The sequence below is a fragment of the Cavia porcellus genome, unplaced genomic scaffold (genome assembly GCF_034190915.1).
Source record: "Cavia porcellus strain 051 isolate PalLab524CR breed Dunkin Hartley unplaced genomic scaffold, mCavPor4.1 scaffold_2, whole genome shotgun sequence".
NCBI classification, from domain to species: domain Eukaryota; kingdom Metazoa; phylum Chordata; class Mammalia; order Rodentia; family Caviidae; genus Cavia; species Cavia porcellus.
Genome location: NW_026947485.1, coordinates 129,888,340 through 129,914,756, shown reverse-complemented (window position 1 = coordinate 129,914,756; position 26,417 = coordinate 129,888,340). Strand labels below are relative to the sequence as shown.

At 39.3% G+C, this 26,417-nt stretch overlaps 1 protein-coding gene across 11 annotated transcripts in view; it reads left to right on the top strand.

The window, feature by feature from the left end:
* The window catches only part of Mctp1 (multiple C2 and transmembrane domain containing 1), a 539,183-nt gene that overhangs the window by 419,311 nt on the left and 93,455 nt on the right, over positions 1–26,417 (top strand). The gene's annotated exons all lie outside the window — the stretch shown is intronic.

Here is a 26,417-nt window from a genome sequence, read left to right as displayed (position 1 = left end):
TCATTCCTTTGCTACCCAAGAATCCATTGGCTTTTAGAGAATGGAGCCTGGTTTATCTCAGGGATCTCTTGAGCAAATTATTTTTGAATGATCGTGTTTTTAACAGCAAACTATATATATAGGTGGAGAGGAGCTAAATTCTTAATTATCAACACTGTAGTAACATTTTAACCTGTCATTGTTTCTAGTTTCAAATGTTAACCACTAAGAGCAATGTGTATAATGTATCTTATTTTGTGGAAATTGTCCCATGATCCTAGAATTCTGTGACGTCAGTTGCCGTATTTGTTGATAAAACCTCGGCTACTTACTTTTGTGAAGTTTGAAATTAATCCAATTGTAATAAGGAACTTGTGGCGGCACCTGCATTTCAGGCTGTTGTGCCTTCTGCCTATAGTACCTGTGAAGGTCACAGATTGTAGCTTCAAAAACATGAAAAGCTTCTGGCTTGTCAGGAGCAGCCTTTGATTCCATAGATCAGTGGTCATTGAGCTGCAGCTGGTTCACAACAAATATTGGTTGTCTTAAGTGGTTAGAAAGAGTTTTCTCACAGGCAACCCGCCCCTCACTCACAGAGCTAGAGAGCAGAGCAGGGGGAGTCTCTGAAATAAATAAGATGAGTGACTAAAAAGTTTGGAAGATACTGCCAAAACGAGGACAAGAAAGTTAACGTTACAGAGAGGCCTTCACAGCTTCTTTTTATAGAGTTAGATTTTAGACTCTTCCTAATTTCTCCAGCACTTTCTGGATATAAGATTAAATGCCATATTCTTGTATTAAGTAGAGTTGAATTATATATGGATTAGAGTTAGATTTGGAAACAGTTTTAAATCATTGTTTTTTAGCACTTACTTTTCAACTTGAAAATGGTCTTCCTGTTAGCTAAAAATACTGATCATCTGACACCTGTTCACCTGCCCCTCCTCAAGTCAAGGCTTAAGCTAGGATACCAAATAGGTCAAGGACCTCCCGTCTGAAGGGTTTAGTCTTATCTGGGCTAAATGAGGCTGAGTTGCAGGTGAACACAGCTGCCTGAGCAGGTGGGCTTGTGATCTTTTGCCATTACATTGGTTCTCATAGTTTTCAAATAATTGGGAGAAGCAACAGAGCTCCTTCTGTTCTAGAAACATCTGGGGCATCCTCATTTCAGAGACGGACCCCAAGGGGTGATGAACTTGGCTTGGTGGAGATGACGTTTCCCTCTCTGTCTAATTGACATCCACCCCAATGTGTGTGTACACATGCACACATTGCTGGCTCTTCATTGTTGTCTGTCAAGTTGTGATTTACCCTCTCGAAAGTCCCTTCCTCTGCACGGGGAGGAAGCAAAAAGCAAAGAATCCATCTGATCTCTGTCAGGCCTCAGAGAGGTCATTTTCAGGGGGCTAGCATGGCTTCATCTCAGAACTAAGGGAAACATCAGGAATTTGACCTGTCAGTTCTTCCAGAGATGTGAAAGTACCTTAGAACAGAAACCGAAGTAGAGAAAAAGACCTAGACCTGGTACCACACAAAAATCATCAACTTTGTTTCTCTTTTAACAGCTTAAAAAATAAATGGGTTCCACACTGGGAAGTGAATAATCATGATATTATTTAAGATAATAAAAATCAGCTACGTGCGAGGAACTCAGAATAAGTTCTTAGAACAGTGCTTCTCAGCCTTTGACGTACAAGCACCTCACTTGGGGATCCTGTTAAAGTATTTCCAGTTGATGCTGATGTTATTGGCTGGAGCCTTGGGAAACAGGTATCAGTGGTCCAGCACATGTGCTTCCACATTGTAGTATGTTCAAGAACCATGCAGGAGACTCTTAAAAGTGCAGGACTCGGCACTGTTTCTAGTTTCTCAGATGTGCTAAGGAGTGGGGCACAACAGTTTGCATTTCTTTCTTTTTTGTGGGGGGTACCAGGGTTCGAACTCATGACATAGTGCTTGCCAGGCAGGCGCTTAGGCAGCTGAGCTAAATACCTGGCCAATAGTTTGCATTTCTAATAAATTTTACAGGTGATACTCCAGGTGCTGCTCCAGGAACCACTAGTTGCCTGCAATCAACTCTACTCATTAGAATTACCATAGATAATTCTTTAGAAAAACACACACACATCTACACCCCACAGTTTCTGCCTTTCCAGGATTCAGTTTCTCTGGTTTTAGGGCAAAGGAGTGATTAGTAAACTCCTAATCCCTTCAAGCTATTCTAATATGAAATCCCATTAAAGAGCCACAAAAAGCAATAAAGTAGTCAAAGGAAGAACTAAATCAAGAAAGGAAAGGAGATAGGAGTTTTGAAAGATAATAATAATAATAAAGATATAATGAAATCAGTGTGGGGGAGGAGGAAAAAGTAAAAGATCCATTTTAAAAATCATCCATATAAAGAAAAACCTGTGAGTGAAGGCAGTTCAGGAAAGTGTTTCCACACTTGGCAGTCGGGGGCTGCCAAGATTTCAGTGACGCTGACATCCTGACACACTACAATCCATCTTCCTCGGGCAGGGCCTCCTGCGTGCCACTCTGGCACCCTGTACCCGAGGAAGAGTGGGCCCCTGCAGCAGTAGGCTTCAGTGCTGTGGGAGGGGGAGGGTCAGTAAATGAAACGAATAAAAACAAAATGTCCATTGTCAATGTTTTCACGAAAACAAAACAAGCTTCTCCATTTCTCCAGGTCCCTTTTGAAAAGAATAAAGAACAGGGACCTCGTCAGCTCCCAACATTACTGATAGGAGTGTTGATGAGGGACCCCCAAGATGCAGAAAGAAACCAAAGACAGGCAGAAAAAAAATCTTTCCTAGTTACTCTTGGTGCTCAGTATCTGTTCTGTTTAAAATAGACTGAGAAGCGGCTTCCAGCTAATCTTTCTTGGTTTATCATTAGGGACATAGTTAAAAAAAAAAAAAAAACAAAGAAACAAAAAACACAAAAACCTTTGTTTTGCAAGAACTTGACTTTTGTCTCCTGTAATAAATCAGCGTGTATGCTGCGGTGTTCAGATGTGCTGGTTCCACATTGCAAATCCCCAGAGCCTATGAATCCTTTCTCCTGTTGTGTTCCACCCAATGCACTCTCTTAATTGTTCTATATGGTATTTCTCAAGTTTTGTATCTTCAGCTTTAGTGTTGAATATTTTGCTGCTGTTCTTAAGCCCTATATAAATCAAACTTCCTATAAGGAGGTGAAATTGTGAGCTCTGATCATTGTTAGTAATTCATTTCTTTTGTGAAAGATATTTAAAATACAACCTCATAACTAGAGCCCGAAGCCCATTATCTCACCTGGACCTACCTGACCATCCTAACCTTATTTCTTACGTACTATGCTTCCCTACTCCCCTGCGTTCTGACTGTCCATATCCCATCATCTCGCATGTCTTTTCTCAGTAGACATTATGAATTGATCACAGCAATGTCTCTATTTAAACTTATGTAATCCGTCCCAAAACTTTCCAAGTGTCACTGCCAGTTGTTTAACGGTGATCCTTGAGATGAACCTGTTTGCCTTTCTTTTGTTATAAATATGTGTGTCTTCCCTCCTGACCTTGAACCGCTAATGAGTGCGGAACAGGTTAAATTTGTTAGTTCTACTCAGGATGTGGTAGAGGGTTTTGTACCTAGTAGATGTTCATTGTCAATATGGTTTGGTTACATTTTATTTTAGAGGCTTATGTGCACTGATACAATTACAGAATTTTTAACAAATAGGTTTTATTATCCTTAAATTTAAAAAGTTTCTCAACTTATGGAAAGTAAGACATGTCCAAGTAGAATTACCCTGAATTACTACTTTAGATGCAAGCAGTGTAGTTAAAAAGTGTGTTCTCAAATCTAAAGTAAATACTTTGTCCCCTGAATCCTTTTGATGTTATTATAATCTGTGTGTCAACCCTTTTATTGGTGGAAAAACATCAATTTCACCTCACAAGATTTTCACCAAGTCTGACTTAATGCCGTTTGCACTAATGGTCTTACATTGTTCCCATCATGTTTCAGTAATAAACGTAGGTTGTTAAAACCATGAATCTACTCAGTTTGAGGTATTCCACTCTCATGATTATTAGATGTGCTGTTTATTTGTAAGATGGCAACTCTAACATTTATGTGAGAAAGAACATGTTAAAGTAGTTAAGTTTGCTTTATTGTCATCAGTTGCAAAACTGGTTTAATTAAAAAGAATTATTTGTGGCCCTTTCTTTGATGGATTTTTTTGTTTTGCCAATTTATAGCTTTGCTGAAAATCTAAATAAATAAGAAAGAAGTACCCATGAAAAGATTAACATTGTTGTTTAGGTTGCATGTTCCATATGTGAGCATGTCATAAAGAGCTCTTGCGCTTATGAAGTAAAAATTTCCTTTCTTCGCAATTCATAGACCATAGAGCATGGACGTCATTTTGAAGTGGAAGGAAACATACAACCAGGAGGCTTTCTTTGTCAGAATACTAATAGTTTCTCAATAAGTTTCCCTAATGTCTTAGGGTTGGGTAGGGGAGGGGGGAACCTTAGCACCTTTTAATTTTGCAGCTGTTTTTACACTTTTGTTTCCTCTTCTTGCCTCCTACATTTACACAAAAACCTTCTCAAGTCTCTTTTAAGCACCACAGCAACTAAATCAATCCTAAGTGGCAACCACTTCTCACAGTGTTGTGTATGAGTGCGTTAATTAGCTCCTGTAGATTATCCCCTGGTGCTGGTGAGGTGTTGGTGGGAACTTTTCAGTGCATGGAGAGTGCTGAAGATTTCATGTTTATTTTCATGTATCAAGGCAAATTCTCAGTATGTCTTCAAATTATCTCCTTGGGGGTGTTTTTCCTGAGCTAATCCTGACAGAATCTTCCTGTCAGATATGCCCATCATCAAGAACAGTAGAACAGTACACATAGAGGAACCTCTGTGCTTGGGGCTGTATGCAAATTTAATGCCCAGCTCATTTCTGTTTCTCTTGCATGGATGACAGACATTTTAACAATGTGTTCCACATTTCCCTCTGGGAATCCAGTTGGATTCCTATATGAATATGAGTGTGTGTATGCATCCATTTGGAATGTGTCTTTAACTACAATACAGGGAACATATATGCATAAAAATGTGTTTATATATGTACATATAAGCACATTTATTATAAGTAATGTGGGTATTGCTATGCATGTGTGAAGATGGGAGAGTCAAGCCGCTCTTGATCAGAGATGTGTCTACATCCCAGGGAGACTAATCAGCTGCTGAAAAATGGATAGGGTAGAAGAACTGATAAACAAAGTGATCCTGAATATAATTCTACAACATTTGGGGTGGGAGTTGTGTCACCATGAGATGGTGAATAGCAACAGCATAGAAAGCCAGCATTGTTTTTCAGCCACTTTTAATGAAAAAAAAATATATATCCTAAGAACTTTTCCAATTTAAGCACCGATCTTTGTGATTGACCAGAGATTTAACTTGAGTTACCATTTGCCAATAGTGTAACTGAGGTAGACAAACTCTACACATTCTCCTTGTGATGCCATTAATTTATTTTCAGTGAATTGTTCCATCCTGGGGATATTAATCACCATCTCTATTCCCTGATGAACTGGGCTGGAGATGCAGAAGACCTATGTACTTGTAGCCATTAAGCTGCGGATATATTCCTGGCACCCAGCACTAGACTTTTCTGTTTCTTGTAGCATTCCAGTGACAAAAATGCTTCCCACCATGAGCACCTAGACTTGTGCCTAATATTTAACTGTTTCATCAGAGGTGGCCCAAGCTAAGCATTGTACTCTCCATCAACAAGTCCCCCACTAGTCCCTGCACCACCACCATAAACACCATCAGCACCACTAGCGTCTCTCCAACAAAAACATAAATGCTCAGTAAAAACAGCTTGCTTCATATTCAGATGCAGTTCTAATTCCTTGAAGTCCTGCCTTTATGATAGAAATACCACTGTTATAGATTTGAGGAGACATTGTTGTCTGGATTATAGTTCAACAATATTAGACTGCTTTATTCTTATAAGACTCCTTCAGTGCATGATAGAACTCGTCCAGGAGTGGAAACTAAGTCTGGTGAGTTGAAATCATTTGCTGGCACACATAGGCTCTGATCTGAGTATGAAGTGTGATGCTCTTCGATTCTCCTAGCCCCAAATAAGAAAGGAAGAGAAAATGAAAATGATACAAAGAAAAGACCAGAACCTTAAGAAACCCAGAGCAGTGTACATCAAAGCTCTTCTCTTGGAAGATTTAAACAAAGCCATTCTCATACCCACTTCCCGAGCCCCTAACATTTCAACTAAAGAATGAGAAAAGAGAAGGGGAGGTATTTCTTTTTCTTCTCCATTATCCTCCCTGTATGCCAGTTAGATTGTTTCTGTCTGGTGTTGTGCTCTTAAAGGAAGTAGTCTCCTTAGTGTTTCTTCCAGTGTCAGCTTTTCTTAGATTGCCTCAAGACTCCTCCTGACTCCCCGAGATTAGGGGAAAGAAGGATTTTCCCAGCCACATTAGCTGAGATTAAGGTGAGTGGTGCATTGAGCCCAACCCTGTTTCAGCATAGGGGATTCACTCCAGGCAAGTGCAAGGCAATTCAAAGGCTTTGGCTTTGGGTCCCTTGGGGCGTGTCACATGCAGCCATAGTGCCAGTGCTCACCTGAGGTCATTGCTCTAGATCTCTAATTATCACCAGAGGACATAATTAAATACTGAATGAGGGGCTAGAAATCCTAGAGTTTGATTTGTGAATTAGTTTCTTTCAATTAAGGAGAATGAATATTTATTGAGCATATATTATATGCTAGGCAGTGTGCAAATGTCATCATGTGATCATTATAATCATCTTTTAAAGAAGGTGCTGATATTTCAGCATTCCATCGGAGTGAAAAAAATTAAAGCTCTGCAAAAGAAATTGGTCTGAGATCATAGAGTCAGCAAGTACAAAAGCTAGACTTCAAATCCATTGTTTGGGGTTGCTTCTCAGTGCTTCCCTTCGGTAAGGGGACTGGGAGGACCCCAGCCTGAAAGCAACTATGGTGGACAAGATACTTACTGATTTTGAAGTCCCTTGTATTATTTTTAAATGTATTTGACTTAGCCATTCTATTCTGAAACTTTCTCATGCCTGCTTTACAATCCTTTAAAATTTACTACTAGGAAGAAAAAAATTTCCTGTTTGGTTTAGCCTTATTCCAGCATACCTAGCAAAGCATTGTGCAAACCCTTGTGTGCTTTTATAGTCAAGAGTGGAAATTCAGCTCCTAGAAAATACTGCACATTGGTTTTATGTCCTTTCTGGACTAGCAAAAAAAGTAGAATCTGGAAGTAGTGTGCTATTTGCGTAAGGGCTTGTTTAGAGTAAATTGTAAAATTCTTTAGATGGCTCTGATGGCTTCAACTGGGAGATGATAGCAAAGGACCAGGACTGAACAAGCTGTGGTATCTTCTAAGGTTTGATTCTAAGCTTTGAATTTCCCTGTGAGCTACTGGCTGTGGTGGTTATTTATCTCTGTGTCTTAGCACCTAGCAGAAGGCTACTCAGTTCAGTTATTGGTCAGTTGGTTAATAAGCAAGAAAGCACTGATCATCACAATATTTCAATCCAGATAATTTCAGAGACATTAAATGCCATGCAAATAATAGTAACAAATATATTTTGGAATTTTGTCTTTAATTAAACTATAAGAAGGGAACATGGACATCAGTACCTCTTAGGATCTGTTCAGACTATTATGTCCGCTCCTATTAACTATCACCATCTTCCTTGCCTGGCAATATCTTGCTTCCTCTTCCATACCTAAGTTCATCAGATCTACTCCGAATATGTACTATAGTCCTCTCTGATCATGACAGTTGCAACAGGATGATGCTGCATTTAATTCATTGATTTGTATATTTGGTATTTATTGATTGATTGAGAACCTCATTTGTATCTAGCCTAGTTGTGGATGCTAAAATAACATCTGGTAGTTTGATAGAAAATTTTAGGTTCAGATGGATAGAGACCTAGAGATGTGTTCTTTGTTCAAATGCATTTTACAGGATTTCTGGAAATGATGTTCCAGCTCTGTCATGCAGAGAGTTTACTAATTTAGTTCAGAGATTTCTCAGAGCCCCAGGAGTAGTTAGTCCTACATGCTTCCCACCTGTCTTTAACATGATGGGAATTCACAGATGAGAAACTGTCAGTTTTAAGAATGCCGAGACTGTTACGGACGTTTGAGACGCTCTTATGCAGCATTTTGCTATGAAACAGAGCTAGACCAAAACACAGCAGTTAAGGGGCTGCCCTTTTGAAGTTAGGGTTAACACCTCTGCCTTAATGAAACTTTTATAACTTCATAATATCCTAGCAGGAGAGATGCTGGGTGAGGGCAAAGTATGGTGATAGCTGCTGCTGTTGCTTCTATGACATTTGGACAACTTAAACCATATGGCCTAAATGTAACTCTAGATAAGTGTATAATTTTAGGTTGATTTTGTTTCAGAGCACTTGGAGGTCTGTTTGGATTAGGAGCCAAATCAAATCCCAGAAACAGGTGTATTTCCAAAAAAAGGAAGGGATATGTGTTACAGATGACCCAGTTAACAAATCACTGCCTTGCATCAAGTCGTGGTATATGTAGGAATGATTAAATACGTTGCCAAGAGTCCTGCCCAAGAACAGTGCTTCAGGATATCTGCCTCTCTGACTCCTTACAAGAGCATGTGCATAAATTAATACTCTTCCTTGCGTGGGTCTAAGAGTAGCTCCACTTGGGAACCTTTGGGAAGGCTCATCCTTGATGATTGGTCAAGGAACAAGTCCCAGTTGCTCATGTCCACCCGAACTCTAGTGCTTTAGATTTCCAATACTTTCTCATCCACTTGACAAAAGATATGCTTAAAGAAAATGAGCTCCAGGTTAGGGCAAGGCAGTGGAATGTTTTCAACTGTCTCAGCTCATCTCTGTTAAGCTGTGCTTGCTCTGCATCTGACACCGTAACCAGCAACTCTTTAACTCTCACAGCAATATTGAATAGTAGTTACTCTGCTGTTTACTTCACTGATGAAAAGACCAAAGGCCTGAGAAGTGATTTGTTCAGGAACCCATAACTTGTACTGATAGATGAGAGATGCCTATCTGAACTTGCTGTGTTTTTAACCACTGTGCAGGGCCACCCAAACCCCTTATCCAAAGAGGGACTTGTTTTGTTTCTGAGAAAATGTAGAATCTTCCTGGAAAGAGTTTAAAAGTCAGATTTCCAACAAGAAGTTTTGCTTCCAGGAAAGAGAAGGACTCTAAGATGGGTGTGAGTAATGGTCCCTGTGTACAGTAGAATATATTCTAATTTAAACTTCTTTCTGGAACTCAAATGGCCTCACAGATTTTAGGTTTATGACTTTTAAACCACAGAGCATGATCCAATAATTCCCTTCCTTCTCTTCTCCTTTTGTCTAAGAAAAAGCAAAGATGCTATAGATATGAAACTGCAAATTTTATCATTTCTTGTTTCTGTAAGGAACTCAGGTTGCAGCTTAGCACAAAACCCTGAGCAGTCAGGTGGGTCTTTTAAATCTATTCCAAAGACAAAGGCTCAGACTGTGAAATCATAAAATCACCAAGGAAAGAGAATTTCATAGTATAAACCTCCTAGCATTAAATCTCAACCCTGAGTGTCTTTTATAGAGAATCTGAGTTGATTTCAGCCTCCATGGTAACCAGAAAGACACAGGAGACAAGAAGGTGAAGAAATACAGTAATGAAAACCCCTCAACTCCTAAAGTGCTTTCTGTCTTTGCCATTTATTCTGCTGCTTTACAAACAGTATCATGTTTTATGTATTCAATCGGTCCTGTGTGTATGTTTTATCTCCCCAGCTGGGTGGGAAACCCTTTAGGACTGTTTAGCATTTTACATACCTTTGGCACCTGGCAGAGACACATTGCAGACACACAGATGGGTTTATTCCTTCACTCACTCCTACCTGTAATGCATTCTGAATCTCTACATTAAGGAAAAGGCAAAAAGCACAGACCTGGACACCCATTACAAGTCTCCTGAGAAAAAATATGCTATGGTAAGGATATGAAAATCCTGGACATCATAGCACAGGCACAATCAACGTTTAATAAGCGTCCTATGGCCAGCTTGCATTGAGCCACTGAGCCACTGTGCATAGCTCGACAAACAGCCTTAGGAGGATTTGGACAAAGAGACCTAGAGATGATGACACTTGGCTATAGTCACTAGTTAGTTACTAGTAAGACAGATCTGTATTACACCCAGACCAGTGTATTTCTCACCTTGGACAATGATGTAACCTTGGCCTTCAGTGATGTTATTTTTCAGAATGGAGAAACTTAGTGCCATATGGTGGCCCACAGTTGTAATTCCAGCACTCAGGAAGACTGAGGCAGGAGGATCACTTGGGTTTTTTGTTTCTGGACAACTTAATGAGACTCTGTCTCAAATTTCAAAAAAATTATTTTAGGAAAGGGCTGGGGATTTGAATTAGTGGCAGAGCCCTGCTGTATTTAATCCCCTGGTCCCACAGAATGAGGAAACTCACACTTACTTTGCAGGCTCTGGGGAGGACATGGTAAGAAAATGTATTTTTTAAAAAGGATGTCTATCACTTAATAAAAATCAGTTTAATCTTCCCTTTCAACATCCCAAGCACTCAAACCCTCCAGTCTAGCGCATGTCTGGATGGCTGAGGAGGTTGAAAAAGTTAACTGTATATTGTCGGCTAATCCACTTAGTAGGTCTCTCAGTGACATTTTGCCTGGGATGCATTATCTAGGGTTAGATTGTTTATGGAAGAAAAACCTAAGAACTCACAGGAAGAGTAAGAAGAGCCCATTTCCTGACTTAAGGAACCATCTGACGAGTGAAAGGGGTCCTGAGAGAGACGGGTTAAAGGCACAGCAAGGGACCCCCTCTCAAGGCCTGCCCTCCAGGCTGTGCAGGTCACTACCCCTGTGAGGCAGGACCCCTGTCTTTCTGCAGAGTCACCTGTCTTCCTCAAGATGGGGCGCACTGCCTGTTGTTCCTAGTGATTGCCTGCTGCTCTTAACTGGCTGCACTTTTGAGATTTCATAAACAAAATTTCCTAAAATTGTAGTGTCTTGAAACCTTTATAAATCTCTTAATAATTTTTAAGTGATACAAAGCCATTCTGGTTTCTGCCAGGAGAATAAGACTCATGTCTAGTGGCTACTGTCTATCTACAGTGTAAAAAAAAAAAATATTGTGTATGTCTTGAATTTCTGGAATGTATTTGAATATGTTAAAAGAAGAGTTAGTCTTGGAGAGTGTTTGGTATATTAAAAGCCTTTCCAGCCCCAACCCCCCCAGAATATGGTTCACTGCCTATTTCCCTAGGATTGTTCTATGTGGAATGTTCAGTGCGAACTGAACAGGCAAAATAACACACTTAGCAAAGCCGAATCCTTTTTGCCACGGCGAAATTTCACTGCCTCAAGCCTGCATTTCTTACTTTTCCAAACTTGTCACAAACTTTCACCATCATGTCCAAGTCTCCCCTGAAGATTGTGCAAAGCAAAAAAATCAAAATTCTTGCACAGCTTTAATGATGACATCAGTGGTGAGAAAAAGATTATGCACGCACATACACAAATCCAGCTGGTACATGAGCATAAATAACAGTTTGGTGACAGCAGAAAAGTATTGATGCCTTTCAAATTTGATGTCTTTCCCTGAAGAAATTTGCTGATTTGCTGTGTTGAATTTAGGCTAGTTCTCTTTTTCCTTGATAAATCTATTTTTTTTCTCACTTTCTTAGGTTATTATGCATTCGTAAACTGCATCTTGAAAGATCGTAGTTGTCATCACCCACCCCAATTTTTCTTCAGCAGATAAACTAGGGAACTTTTTTAACCTTTATTTTGGTGTTTGATGAACAGCAAGATATTAATACATTTAACAGACATGGGAAAAATAACTTGAATAGCCAACATCAGAGCTTCAGAGAGAAAAGTTCTAACAGCAAAAAGAAAGTAATAACACCGGTGATAATTTAAGAGCATGCATATATTAGTATGTCTCTAATTTAATAGATAATTATCTTTGTTTTCATTCTTTAAAAAAACAAATTTGTTTTTTCCATTAAAAATAAAAATGGTTCTACCTTCTAGCAACCCCCTCATTAAAACCATACAAATAATTAAAACAAAGAAATTACCACATAACTGGGCCATATTACACAAAGTTTATTATGCCTTTTCAGTCTTCAGATAATAGTTTATTTGTATAAATAATTTTATAGTACTTTGTCTGGTGTTGTGTACAGAGGTACAGTGTCTAGGATAAAAGAAGCAGTGTGAGGAGTTGATGAGGTGTTGACATTGCCTTTATTTTATTATAGCTGCCCAGGTTGATTAGCATCATAACATTAGAATAAATCTGCATACAATTAAAATGAAACATATTGCAGGAAAAAGGCACACAGCACTATTGGCCTGATTCAATAAGTTCTGGTATAGTCAAAATTGTGCTTTAAAATAATGCTCCCAACTTCTCTTTTGCTTCTGTTTTTTTATTTTTCTTTGACTGCTTTTCTTTACCTTTCTGAAGGGTATTTATAACTCTCTGGGGTGCACCATCCTGCTGAGATAACTGTGTTCCTAGATGCTTGAAGACAAAGATGAACAGCTCACTTGCAGTGTGTGGTTATCTCATTATCTCTACCCACCCTGTTGCAGGAACTGCAGTGAATGGTTTGCCCTGCTGGCAAACAAGCCCCTTGTAGCTCATGACGCTCATTTAGGCACTCTTCTCAGCCAGACGGAATGTACCCTTAGGCTCCCAATAGAAAGGGGGCTTACTGATGTGTCAAACACTGCACTACAAGGGCCCGCAGCAAATTCAGACTTTATAAGTACAAGGGATGACTAGGCAGCGGAAATGCAAGGTGGTGTCTGTCCGGAACCAGATCCATTGGCATGAAGTCATTCTGAAGGGGAGAGCATATGTGGGGCTCACACACCAGAGAGGAAGGAGCCTGTGTCACGGTGGCTGAGAGAAGATTCAAAAGACAAAGTGTGGTCTGTTGGTCAAAGAAGCCAAATGGATTTGTTTTCAAAGCAGTTTGTAGAGAAAGATATAAATGTTTAAATTGTCCATCAAAGAAACCAGATGTACATCCAGCAAAATAATCTTAGGTAGAAAGGAAGCTTTGAAACATAAGGAATGCTCCATCTTTGCAGGGAAGGTATGCTGGTAATTTGTAAATGTTTTTTCCTTGTACCAAAGAGCACATAGGTAAGACTGGAGAACTTTTCTAACTCCTCTGGTGATGGAAGCAGCTTCTCATTGTCTCTTTTCTTAATCTAGTTCTGAACAAATGGCTTATACAAGGAGGGACTACATTATAAAATAACTCTCAAACATTTGTGGAGAGAGATGCAGACCTTTCATTTTCGTAAAGCAGCTGTTGAATAATGAACTCAAAGTGGAATTAATTAAGAATACCACAGAAACTGTAGAACCCTGGGGACTGCCCCATTTTTCTGAAATCTGTTAATACTCTAATCAAGCATCAGTAGGTTCATTAAGGAAGCTTGTCCTAGGATACTACTTGACCAGTGAAGGATTCCATGAAAGTGTTTCTTCTTCACAATTTGCCTTTTCTTTTCTCTCTAGCCTGAATATTACTGAAATTAACAATTTTCTCCTCATCTTTTTGTTTTTTGAAAGAACTAAATACCAAAAATACCACCAGAAAATGAACATATCCAGACTTAATGACTTACAAATTTAGGAGCTTAAAATAGTATCTTTGCTTCAGAACTGCAGAAATACTTCGTTCCCATGAAATCGTTGGACATTTACATTCTTCAACATGTCCTCCTGAGTTTAATTTGTAAAGAGCATTTAAAATAAAATTCATTAAAGCTTAGGTGAATTACATTTAGACAAAGGATTCTTAAGTACATTTGACTTTTAAAAACGGGTCCCGTAGAAAGGATGGAGCACTATGTTTAATGGCTAAAATGTCAGGTGTCGGTCAGTGGTGAGAAGAGAATTCTCAGAGTGTCCTTACAGCACTTGCAAAAATTATTTCTGGCATTTACATCTGAGAGTCTAAAAATCACACCAGAACTTATCCAATTCCTTGTGTATATATTTTTATTTGTGTATGATTGCAAAAGACAAAACAAATGTTTTATAGTTTCTTACAAGTTGCAAACATATAGCAGTGGTTTGGAAGTCTTGTTGGACATCCAAAGATGGAAAATTGGACAAACCAGAGCATAATATGGTGGCCTGTTTTGCCCCTCTTAGGAATATCCTTGACTTGATTTCATCAATCCTGAACTGTGATCATATGTTGGTCTTAGCATCTGGAATTGTTCCTGGCACTCCTGCTTACCAGTTTGACTCAGTCTTAGTTCTAATGTTGCTGCTGAATTGTTGATCTTGACCTTATGCTTCAGTAGCCACCACTTGAAAGCAGTCTCCAGTACTATGTGTTCTGATAATCTAACAGCCTCGATACATGTTACTTAATTGGTAGCAGCAGAATGAAAGCCCAGAGCCTTTTATTTGTATGTAGATATACATGGATGTGGACCTGGATCTAATTATCTTTAATTTGTTAATGTTTCACCATTTACAAAGCATGTTCACATTCATTACCTTCAAAACAGCCTCACATGCTTGGTTGAGCCATAGTTCACCCAAAATATTCTACTTTATAGAAAGTGGAACTGTGACTGGCTCTCAGAGCAAACCCAGGGCTCACTTCATCATTCCGTGGATCCTCTCAGTGTCTTAAAATGAGCCAATGAAATTTAAGACGTAACCCACTTTGTCTGTGGGGCTCACAGAGAGGCATGATCCTAGTGTAGTATCCCCCTGGGGGAACATAAGGACTATTCACCCCAAGTATTTAAGTCCTTCAGGAAGAACCCATCTAGTAAAAGAATTAGATTTGATCAAATTAAAAAAAAAAAAAACAAAAAAACAAAGGAAATTCTTGTATTTGTAACACTGGGTCCAAATGGGACCTAAAGAAATAAGCCATTACTAACACAGTTCACTCAAAGACCATCAGAATGTTAGCTATTAAATATCCATGATGTTTCCAGCTGGCAAATTGATAGACTCCTCAGGAGTTTCCATGTGAGCTCTTAAAATCCATGTCACCCTTGACTTTATAGCAGACCCCCTCCAACTCCCTGGGAGATGTCCACTTTTAATATTGAAAAATAAACATTCAATTCAAAAGTAAAAGCAAGGAAGTTGTTTCCGAATGCAGCAGGGGTTACTTTAAAAGTTTTGAGGCAGCTAGTTATAAACTGGACGTTGAAAGGTAACGTCCTCTGATGTGTACAAGCCCATGTAAATAGCTGTGTTTCCAGAGTGGTTTTCTTGACATGCACCTTCTCTGTCCCCATCATGGAAAGACCCTCAAAGGCTATGTTATCTTCTACTAATGTCAGGAAGGCGAAGAGTTGTGTTTTAAAATGCATTTGTTCGAATGCCCCGTTGATGTTTGTTTATGTCTATGGATGCTAGTAGGTTTATTTGGGATTTTAGAAAAGCAAGCTTTTCTGAGAAATGCATATGTATTTGGTAAGTGTTGTGATGACTGTGGCCTGTCCCACTAAGGGGTATGACACTCAGGTATTTGCATTGCGATTGGCAACACGGAGGAACAGACGCATGCAAAGGAGGGATTGGTTCAGGCCAGGAGATTTCTAAAAGCTGACGGTAAAGAGTTGGCATTGGGTTGGGGATAATACTGAGACCCGAAACTTTTTAAAGGTCATTTTAAAAAGGTTATTCTAGCCAATTGATGCGTGTGAGGCAGAGCGGGGACCCATCTCAATTCTGTCCCTTTTCTTTGCCATTATTTTTCATATATTTTGCCTCCCTAATTTGTCTTTCACCGATTTTTGCTTGTTTCCTTTCTTCATTTTCAACTTCTCTTTCCCATTTTACTTTTTTTCCTCAGCCAGATTTCCTTTTATTCTCACCCTACCATGTCCGTCTGTTCCCCCAACTGATCCTGATGTGAAGTTGAAGAGATCCATTCACAGAGTTCCAAGTTCTGGTTCTGGAATCAACCAGAAATCTGGCTCGGCTATACAGCAGACCTTTCCTAGCCTCTCTGAACACTGCTTTCTTCATCTATAAAATGGGGCTAGTATGGCCTAATTCTAATAACTATAATCCATAATATATATATATATATATATATATATATATCCATAGCCATTAGGTATACTTCTTCAAGCACGTTAAATGCTTACTAAGTATAGGCTTCTTATTGGATATCTGTGTTGGAAAAAACCATGAAAGTAATGAAAATGGACTGCAAAATTACAGGCAGTATGGCAAGTAAGTGAGTAAAGGGATCACACATTTAGAGAGTGGACTGGTAAATAAGATAATTGCAGTGGTAAAATGGAGCATACAATGCATAGCTTAAGCACTAGAAGAGGGTCAAAATGTGTGGTCTGGGTTTCCCAGAAAGCGAATGAGGGGAAACCCTCCCCATGACATGATTCACAATCTTCCTAATGTTTTTATATTAAGCCTGGGAGTTGCTCAGTATAAACCCAACTATTCCAATGCTGAGACTTAAGAAACTGGTGTTCGAGAGCCTCCATAAATTGACGCTGTATAATGCGCACAAGCTCTCCCGAGTTAAATGCAGTGCTGTGTTTCATAGCAGTATTTCTCCCGATTTTCCTCAGTAGAGGCTGCTGCTGCCGCACCAAAATACAGCTCAGTAAAAACAGAAGCTCTAACTCTTTACCCAGGGCATGGACTTTGGAGCCAGACAGACTTCCCTGTGAATTATGTAGAATGCCACTGGCTTGCAGAGTGGCCGGGGGCAAGTGATTTGATGATCCCAGGAGTGTTTCCTGATCTGGAAAACAGAGATATTAACTCCTTACCTTGCATGGTCCTTTCAAAGATTATTGCTAATGTGTGAAAAGCACCTCCGTCTGTGGGTACTAGGTGTGCGGCCACAAATAACCATTATTTTGAGAGGACATAGCCATGGGCTTAAGTATGTTGCTCTCAAATGGTTTGGCTAACTCTGAAAATAAAATTTAGATGCTTTAAAAAGGAATGTATGTCCTTCAGGCAACCTTCCATAAATACGATTTCTCTCGACTGATTTTTGATAGGCGCTGGGCAGCAAGCATTCAGCGTTATCCTCTTTTGACAAGTACTTGGAGTGCAAATATTCTGTTGCCAATTAGGGACAGACCATGCTTTCAGCCTCAGCTGAGATGGGAATATAGTTGACAACTCTTTTAAAAGTTGAGAAGCCTAACCAAAACATAAGTCTGCAAAATGCCACCTCGCCTCCACATGGACATGGGCTGAGAATGGGACCAAGATTCTTTTCTCACAAACCTCAAGATTCTATGCCAAAGAGCATGACTGTGATTATTTTAGCCTGCAAAAATGTTAACGAGGGTGTTATGAAACTCATACCAGCGTCGGCATGGAGAAAGGCCCCTGCGGGGCACCTTCGAACAGCTAACTTAAGTCTCCTGCAAGTTCCCCACCACAAAGTGCTGCCTAGAGGATGCCGTCCTGTTTGGAGAGGTGAGCTGTCAGCAAACTGGGCATTGCAGAGCATCTGCCGAAAGTAATTATTTGGGAATTTTTATTAATCATAAGATGATGTTTGATAAGTTTGAACTTATTTTGGGACAATATTCCTTGACACTACTACATTAGGAAATGGTGTGTTTGTCCGCCTTTTGCTCTGCACCTAGCTCAGTCAAAAGTGACAAGAAGTCATCAAGGTGTAAATCCAAAAGCAGAAAGTGTGCAATGTCATGAGGGAGGGAAGAACACATCTGTTTTCATCTCAGTGGGCAGTCTTGTCCGTGTAGACAACTGTCCCACACAACCCAATTATGGATGCCACACAGGGACGGGTTCTGTGGGACCAATAACCAGAAGACCTCATGCCACTTGTGTGTCATAAATTCTTGTCCATTATGAAAAGCCCCTAAATGAACTATCTTACTCCGTATTTTTAGTGGCTGTTTCTCTAAGCAGTGCGGCCATCAGTGGTAAAATGCTATTCCTGCAATCTATTTGCTCCTTATATAAAATTTTGGCAGGAAAAAGTTGACTTTTAGTGCAAGTTAGCTGAGAATATCTAATGGTGTGCAAAGGTCAATGATTTTAAGAAATAAACCACCTCCTCTTTTGGATGGGATGGCCACACTGGACTTACCTGCTCTTAGAATTGATGCAGTGACCACATCTAGAGGCCTTCAGTAAATCCAAAGGCAAGAAATCTTGCCTGAAGGTTTTGGTTTATTGCAACATTTCTAAACAACTGTACCTGTCAAAGAGAGCTCCTAGAAGCCAACCAGGAACACGGCAGTGTGAATTTGGAGTCGTTTTCCTTGCTTTATAAAAACAGGAAAAGAGGGGGCTGGGGATTTAGCTCAGCAGCATAAGCACCTGCCTTGCAAGCAGGCGGTCGTGAGTTCGATCCCCAGTACCGAAAAAAATGAAAAAAAACAAACAGGAAAAGAAACCCACCCAATCAAGATCTGAAAATCTGCATCTTCCCTTTGTTTACTAAATTTTAGGAACCTATGTCCCGATAATAATCCCTTGCCCTAAGACCTGAGCTCTATCAGACAAACCCAATTCCTTTCGGGTAAGGTACCTGAATTTTCAAACACAATGAAAGAAATTCTACTTGGGAAGCTCTCAGGTGTTCTCTCCCTCATTGAATTTGATCAGCTCATTTTGTACTGACCAATCCTAAGCAAACAGGTGCCAGGAAGGTAAACCCCAAACTTTCCAGAACATGGATGCGGTGAGAGGCAGTTTTAATTTACCTGGAGGTTATTGAGAAGCAAGAGGGAAAAAAGCCCTCTTTTCATAAAAGTTTCTCCCACGTCCTTGCAATATCTTCAGTCATGACCTGTGGAGAGAGAGGTGGTGCCATGGCAACCACAGGAAGGACCACACCATGGCCCTCTGCCTACTTGATTCATGTTCTGTTCTCTGAGAAGCCTCCAGGGAGCCTGGGAACCATGCCCGGCCTGTGGATGTTACAAGAGTGAGATCCTTAGGGGAATGCTCATGATCATCCCCGAAATTAGCTGGTCCCGAGAAGCTGAGGGGATCACTGAGAACAGAAGGTGAGGGGATCACTTCCAGGGCCCCACTGCCAGAGGTTCTAATTAAATAAGTCTAGTGCCAGGACTGGCAGGTGAATTCTGTATTTTTCAAAAGCTATAAAAATTACATTGAAATGCTAAAACTGTCTTTTTAAAAACTCTCTTTTGGATGCATATTTTGGAAGGACAAATGGTATTTTCAGAAACGTCTGCCTGCAGAGGATCCTCTGATTTAGTCTGAACTCAGGTTCTTGCCACTTGTCGGCTTGGTTTTCCTCTGTATTAGTATTGATCTTAGGCAAAAATGTCCCCTCTGAGAATCTCCCTTGCAAATTTACTTTCTTTTAGCTTTTGGTCAGAAAAGAGGAGATTCTCTTTTTCGCTATAGTAACATGAAAGAAGCATAGATGGTTGTCATTTTGTCTGATTGGCCCATCCTTGACCCAATTATTATTACAAGCAGTGGTAATTGATGCTTTTATTAACCAGGCCTACGTCCAGTCCAGTGGACAGAGGCCAGAAATGGAAACAGCTCTACCAGAAACCATCAGCTGAGAGACAGGAGGAATTCCCCTAAGCAAAGTGAGAGTGCTGAGTAAAGAAATGAGAGATGTCAACCAGAGCTTGATGGGAAATGGGCCAACAGTGCTTACTGAAGCCAGTAGTATTGTGTATTTCATCCAGCCATTAGATTAGGAAAGGCAATGCCATATATAAATAGTAAGTTGATTAATGGTTTTGATGGGGCATGAGGCTCCCCAGTACCATTAACTATCCTGTATTGGAGATCAAATTAGACTAGCAGTAACCTAGAACTGAAGTGTAAGACTAACAAAAGAAACAGTGAAAGCGGTAACCAAATATCCCTCCAGAACCAGTATCGTACCTTTTGGGGTACCCAGTGTGAGGAGAGTGAAAACTCTTACAACTGTCAAAAAGAGGATGGAGTTGAAATGTTATAATGTAGCAAGTTTCAGGTACTTCTGTGTAGTAGGCAGACATGTTTTGCTGTGCCAACCCAGTGTCTTGAAGGTGTGAGGAGAGGTTTTCAGTAAGGTATAAAATTTCTTTCTTATAGGTTTTCAATACTAGTTATAAAGAACATTTCTTATCTTTAAACTTTTATCTTTAACATAGATTTCAAAACTGGGAAGGAGAAATTTAGAGCAGATTGATGTGTCAGAGCCCTTAGCTCCTATCAAAAGAGAATCTTTTGCATTTAATAATCTTTAAAAATACTTTTCATATGATCAGGAAGAGAGACTACAAAAATTATTCCAAGTCCCATCAAAGCTTACCACCTTGGTTTTGGAATTAAGATGCTGAAGTAGAGATTTTAAATTGTTTCTACTGCAACATGTTGGAAAATGTTTGCTTTATGCTAAACTCAGTTTTCCTATCTGTAATGTAGGAATAAAAATATAATTAAAAAATAAAGGAGAATCAACTTAAGTTGCCACCATGGCATAAAAATACTTATTTATTATTACTTCTCCATGGTAGTCATTTTAATTAAGTTGATTTCAGTTCATCTTTATATTCAATCCTGTTAGTCTGCAAAATAATAAATATGTAATAATAAATTCCTTCAATATGTTAACAATACTATATTAATTTCACATAAAACTGTCTCCTTAGAAGTGAAGCAAGCTGTATGCTTAAGAACATTTAATAAATTTCACATTATAATTGAGTTGGTACATTCAAGAAAGAGGGGTCCATAAATAACAATGTTTCTAGACATATACCTCCTGTGAACTAAGTAAGTGAAAGTACAGGTAGATGTGGATATAGAAATGTATGTACACGTACCGCATGGATGTTATATCCAGGTGTACCCTTGGTAAATATACATACATTTTACCCTGAACGCTAACATGTTTCAGCTAATTTTGGCTCTCAGTATGGATGAAGTTTCTCTAAAGAAAACAAAATAAAACCAGCTTTCTGTTTTCACAAAGAAAGATTTAAAAGTATCATTCAGTCCCATTTATTTTACCTTTTGGTTACGTCCTTTTTTAAGCTTTCTCTCTCTCCATCTCTGTGCCACGTACCCTATTTGGCATAGACTGAACATAATCCGTTTGCTTCTGCTGTCACTTCCAAGATCCAGATCAAGGGAGTCTTTTCCCCTTAGTACATGTCTGCAGTATGCAATGGTTGTATCTGTTGTGCAGCATTGGTCCATGTACATAATACATCTTAATTATTTTTTCACCCCTTCCCCTCTCAGCTGCCTCTCTCTGTTTCTTGGTCCCCTTTCCTTTTTGCAAAAGATCTATCTGTCTGTTTCTTATTACCTATCTTTTGTTTTGCTCTTTACTTATGCTTTGTGTTTCCCTTATAAGAGAGACTGCGTGATATTTAAGCTTGTGTGTCTGACTGATTTTCACATTAACAGGATGGTCTTGGGCCAGTGTTCTTTGCTGGTATTTAAAAGCCATACACCTCTCAGTGCCTCCACAAGACAGAACTAAAGCTGGGAGGGAAGGAACGTATTGCTTCCCCTGTATTGCCCTGGTAAACATTGGCTCTGGAGCAGCTGCCGAGCTGATGTCTTTATTAGAGGGAGAAGCGTGATGAACACTTTGGACAGCAGGGTGGTCAAACATGTCTGGAAGCAAAGACAATGAAATAACCGCAGTGTGGCCCTGACAGTGAGCCGGGAAAGGAGCTAGCTTCTGCCCAGCACCATGAGCTTAGAGGACAAAGCCACACCTGTCTCCTTGGGACATAGAATGGCTCCGAGGAAGCTGACTGCAGCACAGGGAGCCAGTTTAGATTGCCGCTATTGATAGATAGCAAACATGGCTGCAAAGACAGCGGGAAGTCTGCCAGGGCTCACCTGCTTTTCCATGCTTGATATAATGTAGTTAACTTACAAGCACATGTATTAGGCTTTAACGTAAAAAACAAACAAACAATAAATGAAAGGAACTTTCATGGCCATTATAGGAAGATACAGGATTATCCCAGAGTTTTAGAAGTGCTCACATAAAAACAGTTGGAAGTGGTTTTCAGATTTATTTCATTCTCCCTGCTGTGTTCAACAGTTTTCATTTCTATTTTCTTGATGCAGCATCTGAGAAAAACAAACCCAACCAACTAAAGGGAGTTGCTGACTGTTGCTGGCCAGAAAAATAAAGTAAATCCCTCTGTAACCTGTTTTCCTGCTATCTTTGGGAGCCAGGAGTTTCATTTCTCGATAGGTGGTACCATTGGTAACTTGGTAATAGAGATCCCTGAGGAATGAGCATGGAATCCTTAAAGCTAGCCCAAATTAAAAGGTCCCCTGCACTCATCCCAATTGTCAAGTAAAACAAGTCATCATATTCATCAGGTAGTGATTTCTTTTTGGCAAGGATGATGATGGCTTTGTGTATTCTATTCCCTTCTCTTGTGCAAACATAGGCTTTCATTTTGGTTTATTTAACCTGTTTTCTCTCAGCATGTTGGTAAGATATCCTTTTACCCTTTCCCATTTCTTTCCATATCTCAAACTCTGTTTTCTTTAGTATTTTTTTCTTAACTTCTCAGCGATTTCTTATTCAAAGGGTGAGAATATTTCAAAGTTGGTCATATTTTATGGGAACTGAGAACTAATTTCGTAACCCTCTCACTCGAGGGTTATGCCTCTTTCCCTCGTCTGACTCTAGGACCTGGCTTTTCTGATTGTGATGAGCAGTGACTGCTGCAGGTATTTGCTTCGGTTACTTCTCTGTAGCTTTTGTGGACCTTCTCTGAACTCAGAAAGGAGCAGTTATCTGAAGACTTACCAGATGGAGGGTGTCGCCACCAGCGTCTTGCGGACTCTGCCAGCTGACATGGTCCCCTCACCAGCCAGGGCCTTCTCCTTGCTTCACTTTACTCTCAGCCAGTTGCTTTGAAATTTGACTCCACAAAAGCTTGCTACTTTTTCTTTTTCTTTTGACATATGACCTCCTTTCTTTTTTCTTTATTTGTCCATGTTTTTTGTACATAATATTTGCATTCTTTGTTTGGAGCTGGTCCCTGCATGTAACACAACTTAATTCCTTTTTTCATCCCCTTTCTCTGCCCTCCCTGCCCACCCCATTCATCACTTGATCCCCTTCCCCTTTGAGAAAGATCCCCCTAATTCCTAAACAGTTATACAGAAGTATAATTCCTATGTCATAAAATCCAGCTTACGTGTGTAGTTCACTGGCCTTTAGTAAAGTTACTGAGCTGTACAACTCTCATCTCAAAGAGTTACTCTTATCACAGTCACTCTTTGGTCCCACCCAGCCCCTGGAAATCACCAGTCTTTTCTATTGCTAGTGATTTGTCTTTTCTGCAAATTTTACATAAATGGAATCATACAATATGTCCTTTGCATGTGACTTCATTCACTCAGCATCAGTAGTTTGAGTCCATGTCAGAAAATATGTCAGTAGTGTCTTCTTTATGCTGATCCACATTATATTCCACCACATAGATGTTGATTATCCATTCACCAGTTGATAAATACTTGTGTTGTTTCCATTTGGAGAGTATCCATGAAAAATACTGCAGTAGACATTTGTATGGCTCAGCTTTCCTGTTGCTGGGACCACATACCTGAGCCCCACAATTTAAATGAAGAGGGGTTTATTTGGCTCATCATTTCAGAACTTTCTCATTGGCTGACTTTAAGGCAGGAACATCAAGGCAAACTGGTGTGGTGGAGCAGAACCACTTGGTTCATGGCTAGTGGGAAACAGAGCTGAGGGACAACACCAGAGAAAAAGGAGTTAGGAACCAGGCATGGCACCCACGGCCATGCCCACATTGCCCACCGAAATACACCCAGAAGTGGGCTTTACTGATCTCCCAGGTGGCTCTGAAACCAATCAAGTCAAAAACCAGCTTAACTGCCACAGAACTCCTGTGCAAGTCTTCATGGGGGCCTGTTTCATTTCCCTGGGCTGGATACTGAGGAATGCAATCGTGAGTTCATGTGGCAAGCTTACTCTATCTTTTAAGAAAGTACCAGAATGTTTTCCAGAGTGGCTGAGCTGTTTTCCTTCTGTACCAACAATGTCTGAGGGTTCTCATATCTTCATATCTTTATCAACATTTAGTCCTTTTATCTTCATGTATCCACTTAGTGGATAGCAGGTGGTGGTATCTCTTTGCAGGTTAGTTCACGTTTTTCTAGTGATGAAAAATGATGTCGAACATCTCGTGTGTGTTACTTATTCATATTTTTTTTTTGGTAAAATGTCTAAGTATTTTTGCCTTCTTTCACTTGCAAAAGCTTTTTTTTTAATGACATGGGCTTCTTTTAGAACTCTGGAATCCAGATAGACTTGGGTTTTCATCTTTATGTTATTAAGTTTTGAGTGTTCTTTATATACTCTAAGTACCAGACCTTCATCAGATATATAATTTGCAATTACTTTCTCCCAATATGTTTTATCTTTTCACTTTCTTAGTGGTGTTTTATGGAACACAAAAGTTTTTATCTTTAATGAAATCAACTCAAATATATATATATATATATATATATATATATATATATATATCGTGTGGGGAGAATGATATCAGTCTTATATCTAAGAATTCTTTGCCTACTCCAAGTTCAGACATATTTTTTCTACAGCTGTTATGGTTTTAGCTCTGAGTTCTATTTTGCATTAACTTTTGCATACAGTAATTTTATTACTTTTAAAGATAAATTAATTTATACTATACTGCTCATCCTAAGTGAATCTTTGAGACATCTAAGACATATAGAAAGGGATAACATTTTGGTTTACATAACCTAATCTCAAATTTTGCCACCTTTTGGCTAATATTTAAATTTTCTTTTTAAAATAACCGCCTATCATAGGCCACATTTTTCCTGGAGAAGACATTAAATTCCACAGGGATATAAAGCCCTCCTTTTGAATAATTTAAAAAATTGAGCAAAGTGATGTTTTGAGTCACTGTCCTGAGAATGACTATTCAAGCAGATCATCAACAATAAACTGACAATCACTGTGGGATAATAACATCAAAGACATTCCATCTGGATATTTGATAATATCCAGAGCATAATGTACTCTTTTGTTTAAATAAAATGCAATATATAGTTATTGATCATAGTAACACACTGATGGAAAAATCTGGAAATTTTTTTTTAAAAAATTAAACAAGCATAAATGTTTGTTAAGAATCACACAGAAGCACCACGTACATAGCTCCACAAAATATGTCCATCCCTGACAGTTCGTTTTTAGAAATGAGATGTTACAGGGAATCAAATACAACAAAAATGCCTAAAAGATAACACATCTGAGCATGCCCATGTCCATGAAGCGAAAGTTTTTTTGAAAATGACATGGCCTTCTTTTAGAACCCTGGAATCCTAAACTACAAGACACTTCAGGAACTATTTTGGCTGCAAATGATATGAGAGATTTTTCCTTTTCGTAATTTTTATTACAGTGGAAATGGTTTTTGTATTTCTAACAGTTTGACAAGAGCTAATTACAATGTGCTCATCTGTTTTGCGGACTAATTTGAGCCATCGGGCATCAACACCATAGACACGCAGCAGCATTGCAAATGATACGCATGCTTCCCTTGCTCCAAGAATTTGTACTTGCTATAAAAGAAAACAGATTTGGACAGCCCTGAAAAAGTTGGGTTTGGTTTGGTTTGAAGAAAACATTTCAGAATTACATTAGAGCTGGCCTACAAGGGAACTAAAAATACCTGCTCATCTCAGCGGTCTTGGCCGTGGGCCTTTCCTTTACTGTAAAAGTCAGGCTGTTTGAACAGTTGGAGTTCGGCTTGCTTGCTGTCTAAACTAGTGTTCTCTGATAACTTCTGTTACCACTGAAACACAAGCACTGTTGCATTTAAGAGAATGTTTAGAGGTGTGGAAAATAGCCAAGAGAAATGTATACTTAGTGTTCAAACCTTTAGGCTTCCCATGCAGTAACGAGACCGCTCAGATCTGTTAAGAAAGAGAAGAAAGACATTCATCAGTAAACATTACGCAGCAAGGGGAAAAGATGGGATGGAGTAAAGAAGGCTGTTAAAATCAGCCTAAGATGATTATTTGAATTGCAAAGAGAAATGTTCAGACATAGCTAGAGATGCTAAACATAACTCTTGAAGTTTTTCCAGAACAGAGGGATTGGGGGAATGAGACCAGTGAAGGAGAAAATTAGAAAATTATAAGAGAGAAAGGGAGACGAAGTTTCAGAAGCCGGGAAGATAGCTTAAATATATGATATTATTAGGTCTTAAATCTCTTTCGGAAGGCAAATTTTAACAACACGCTTTCTGACTTTGGCTCTGTGGTTTTAAGATTGAGATGAAGATGTTAAATCTGG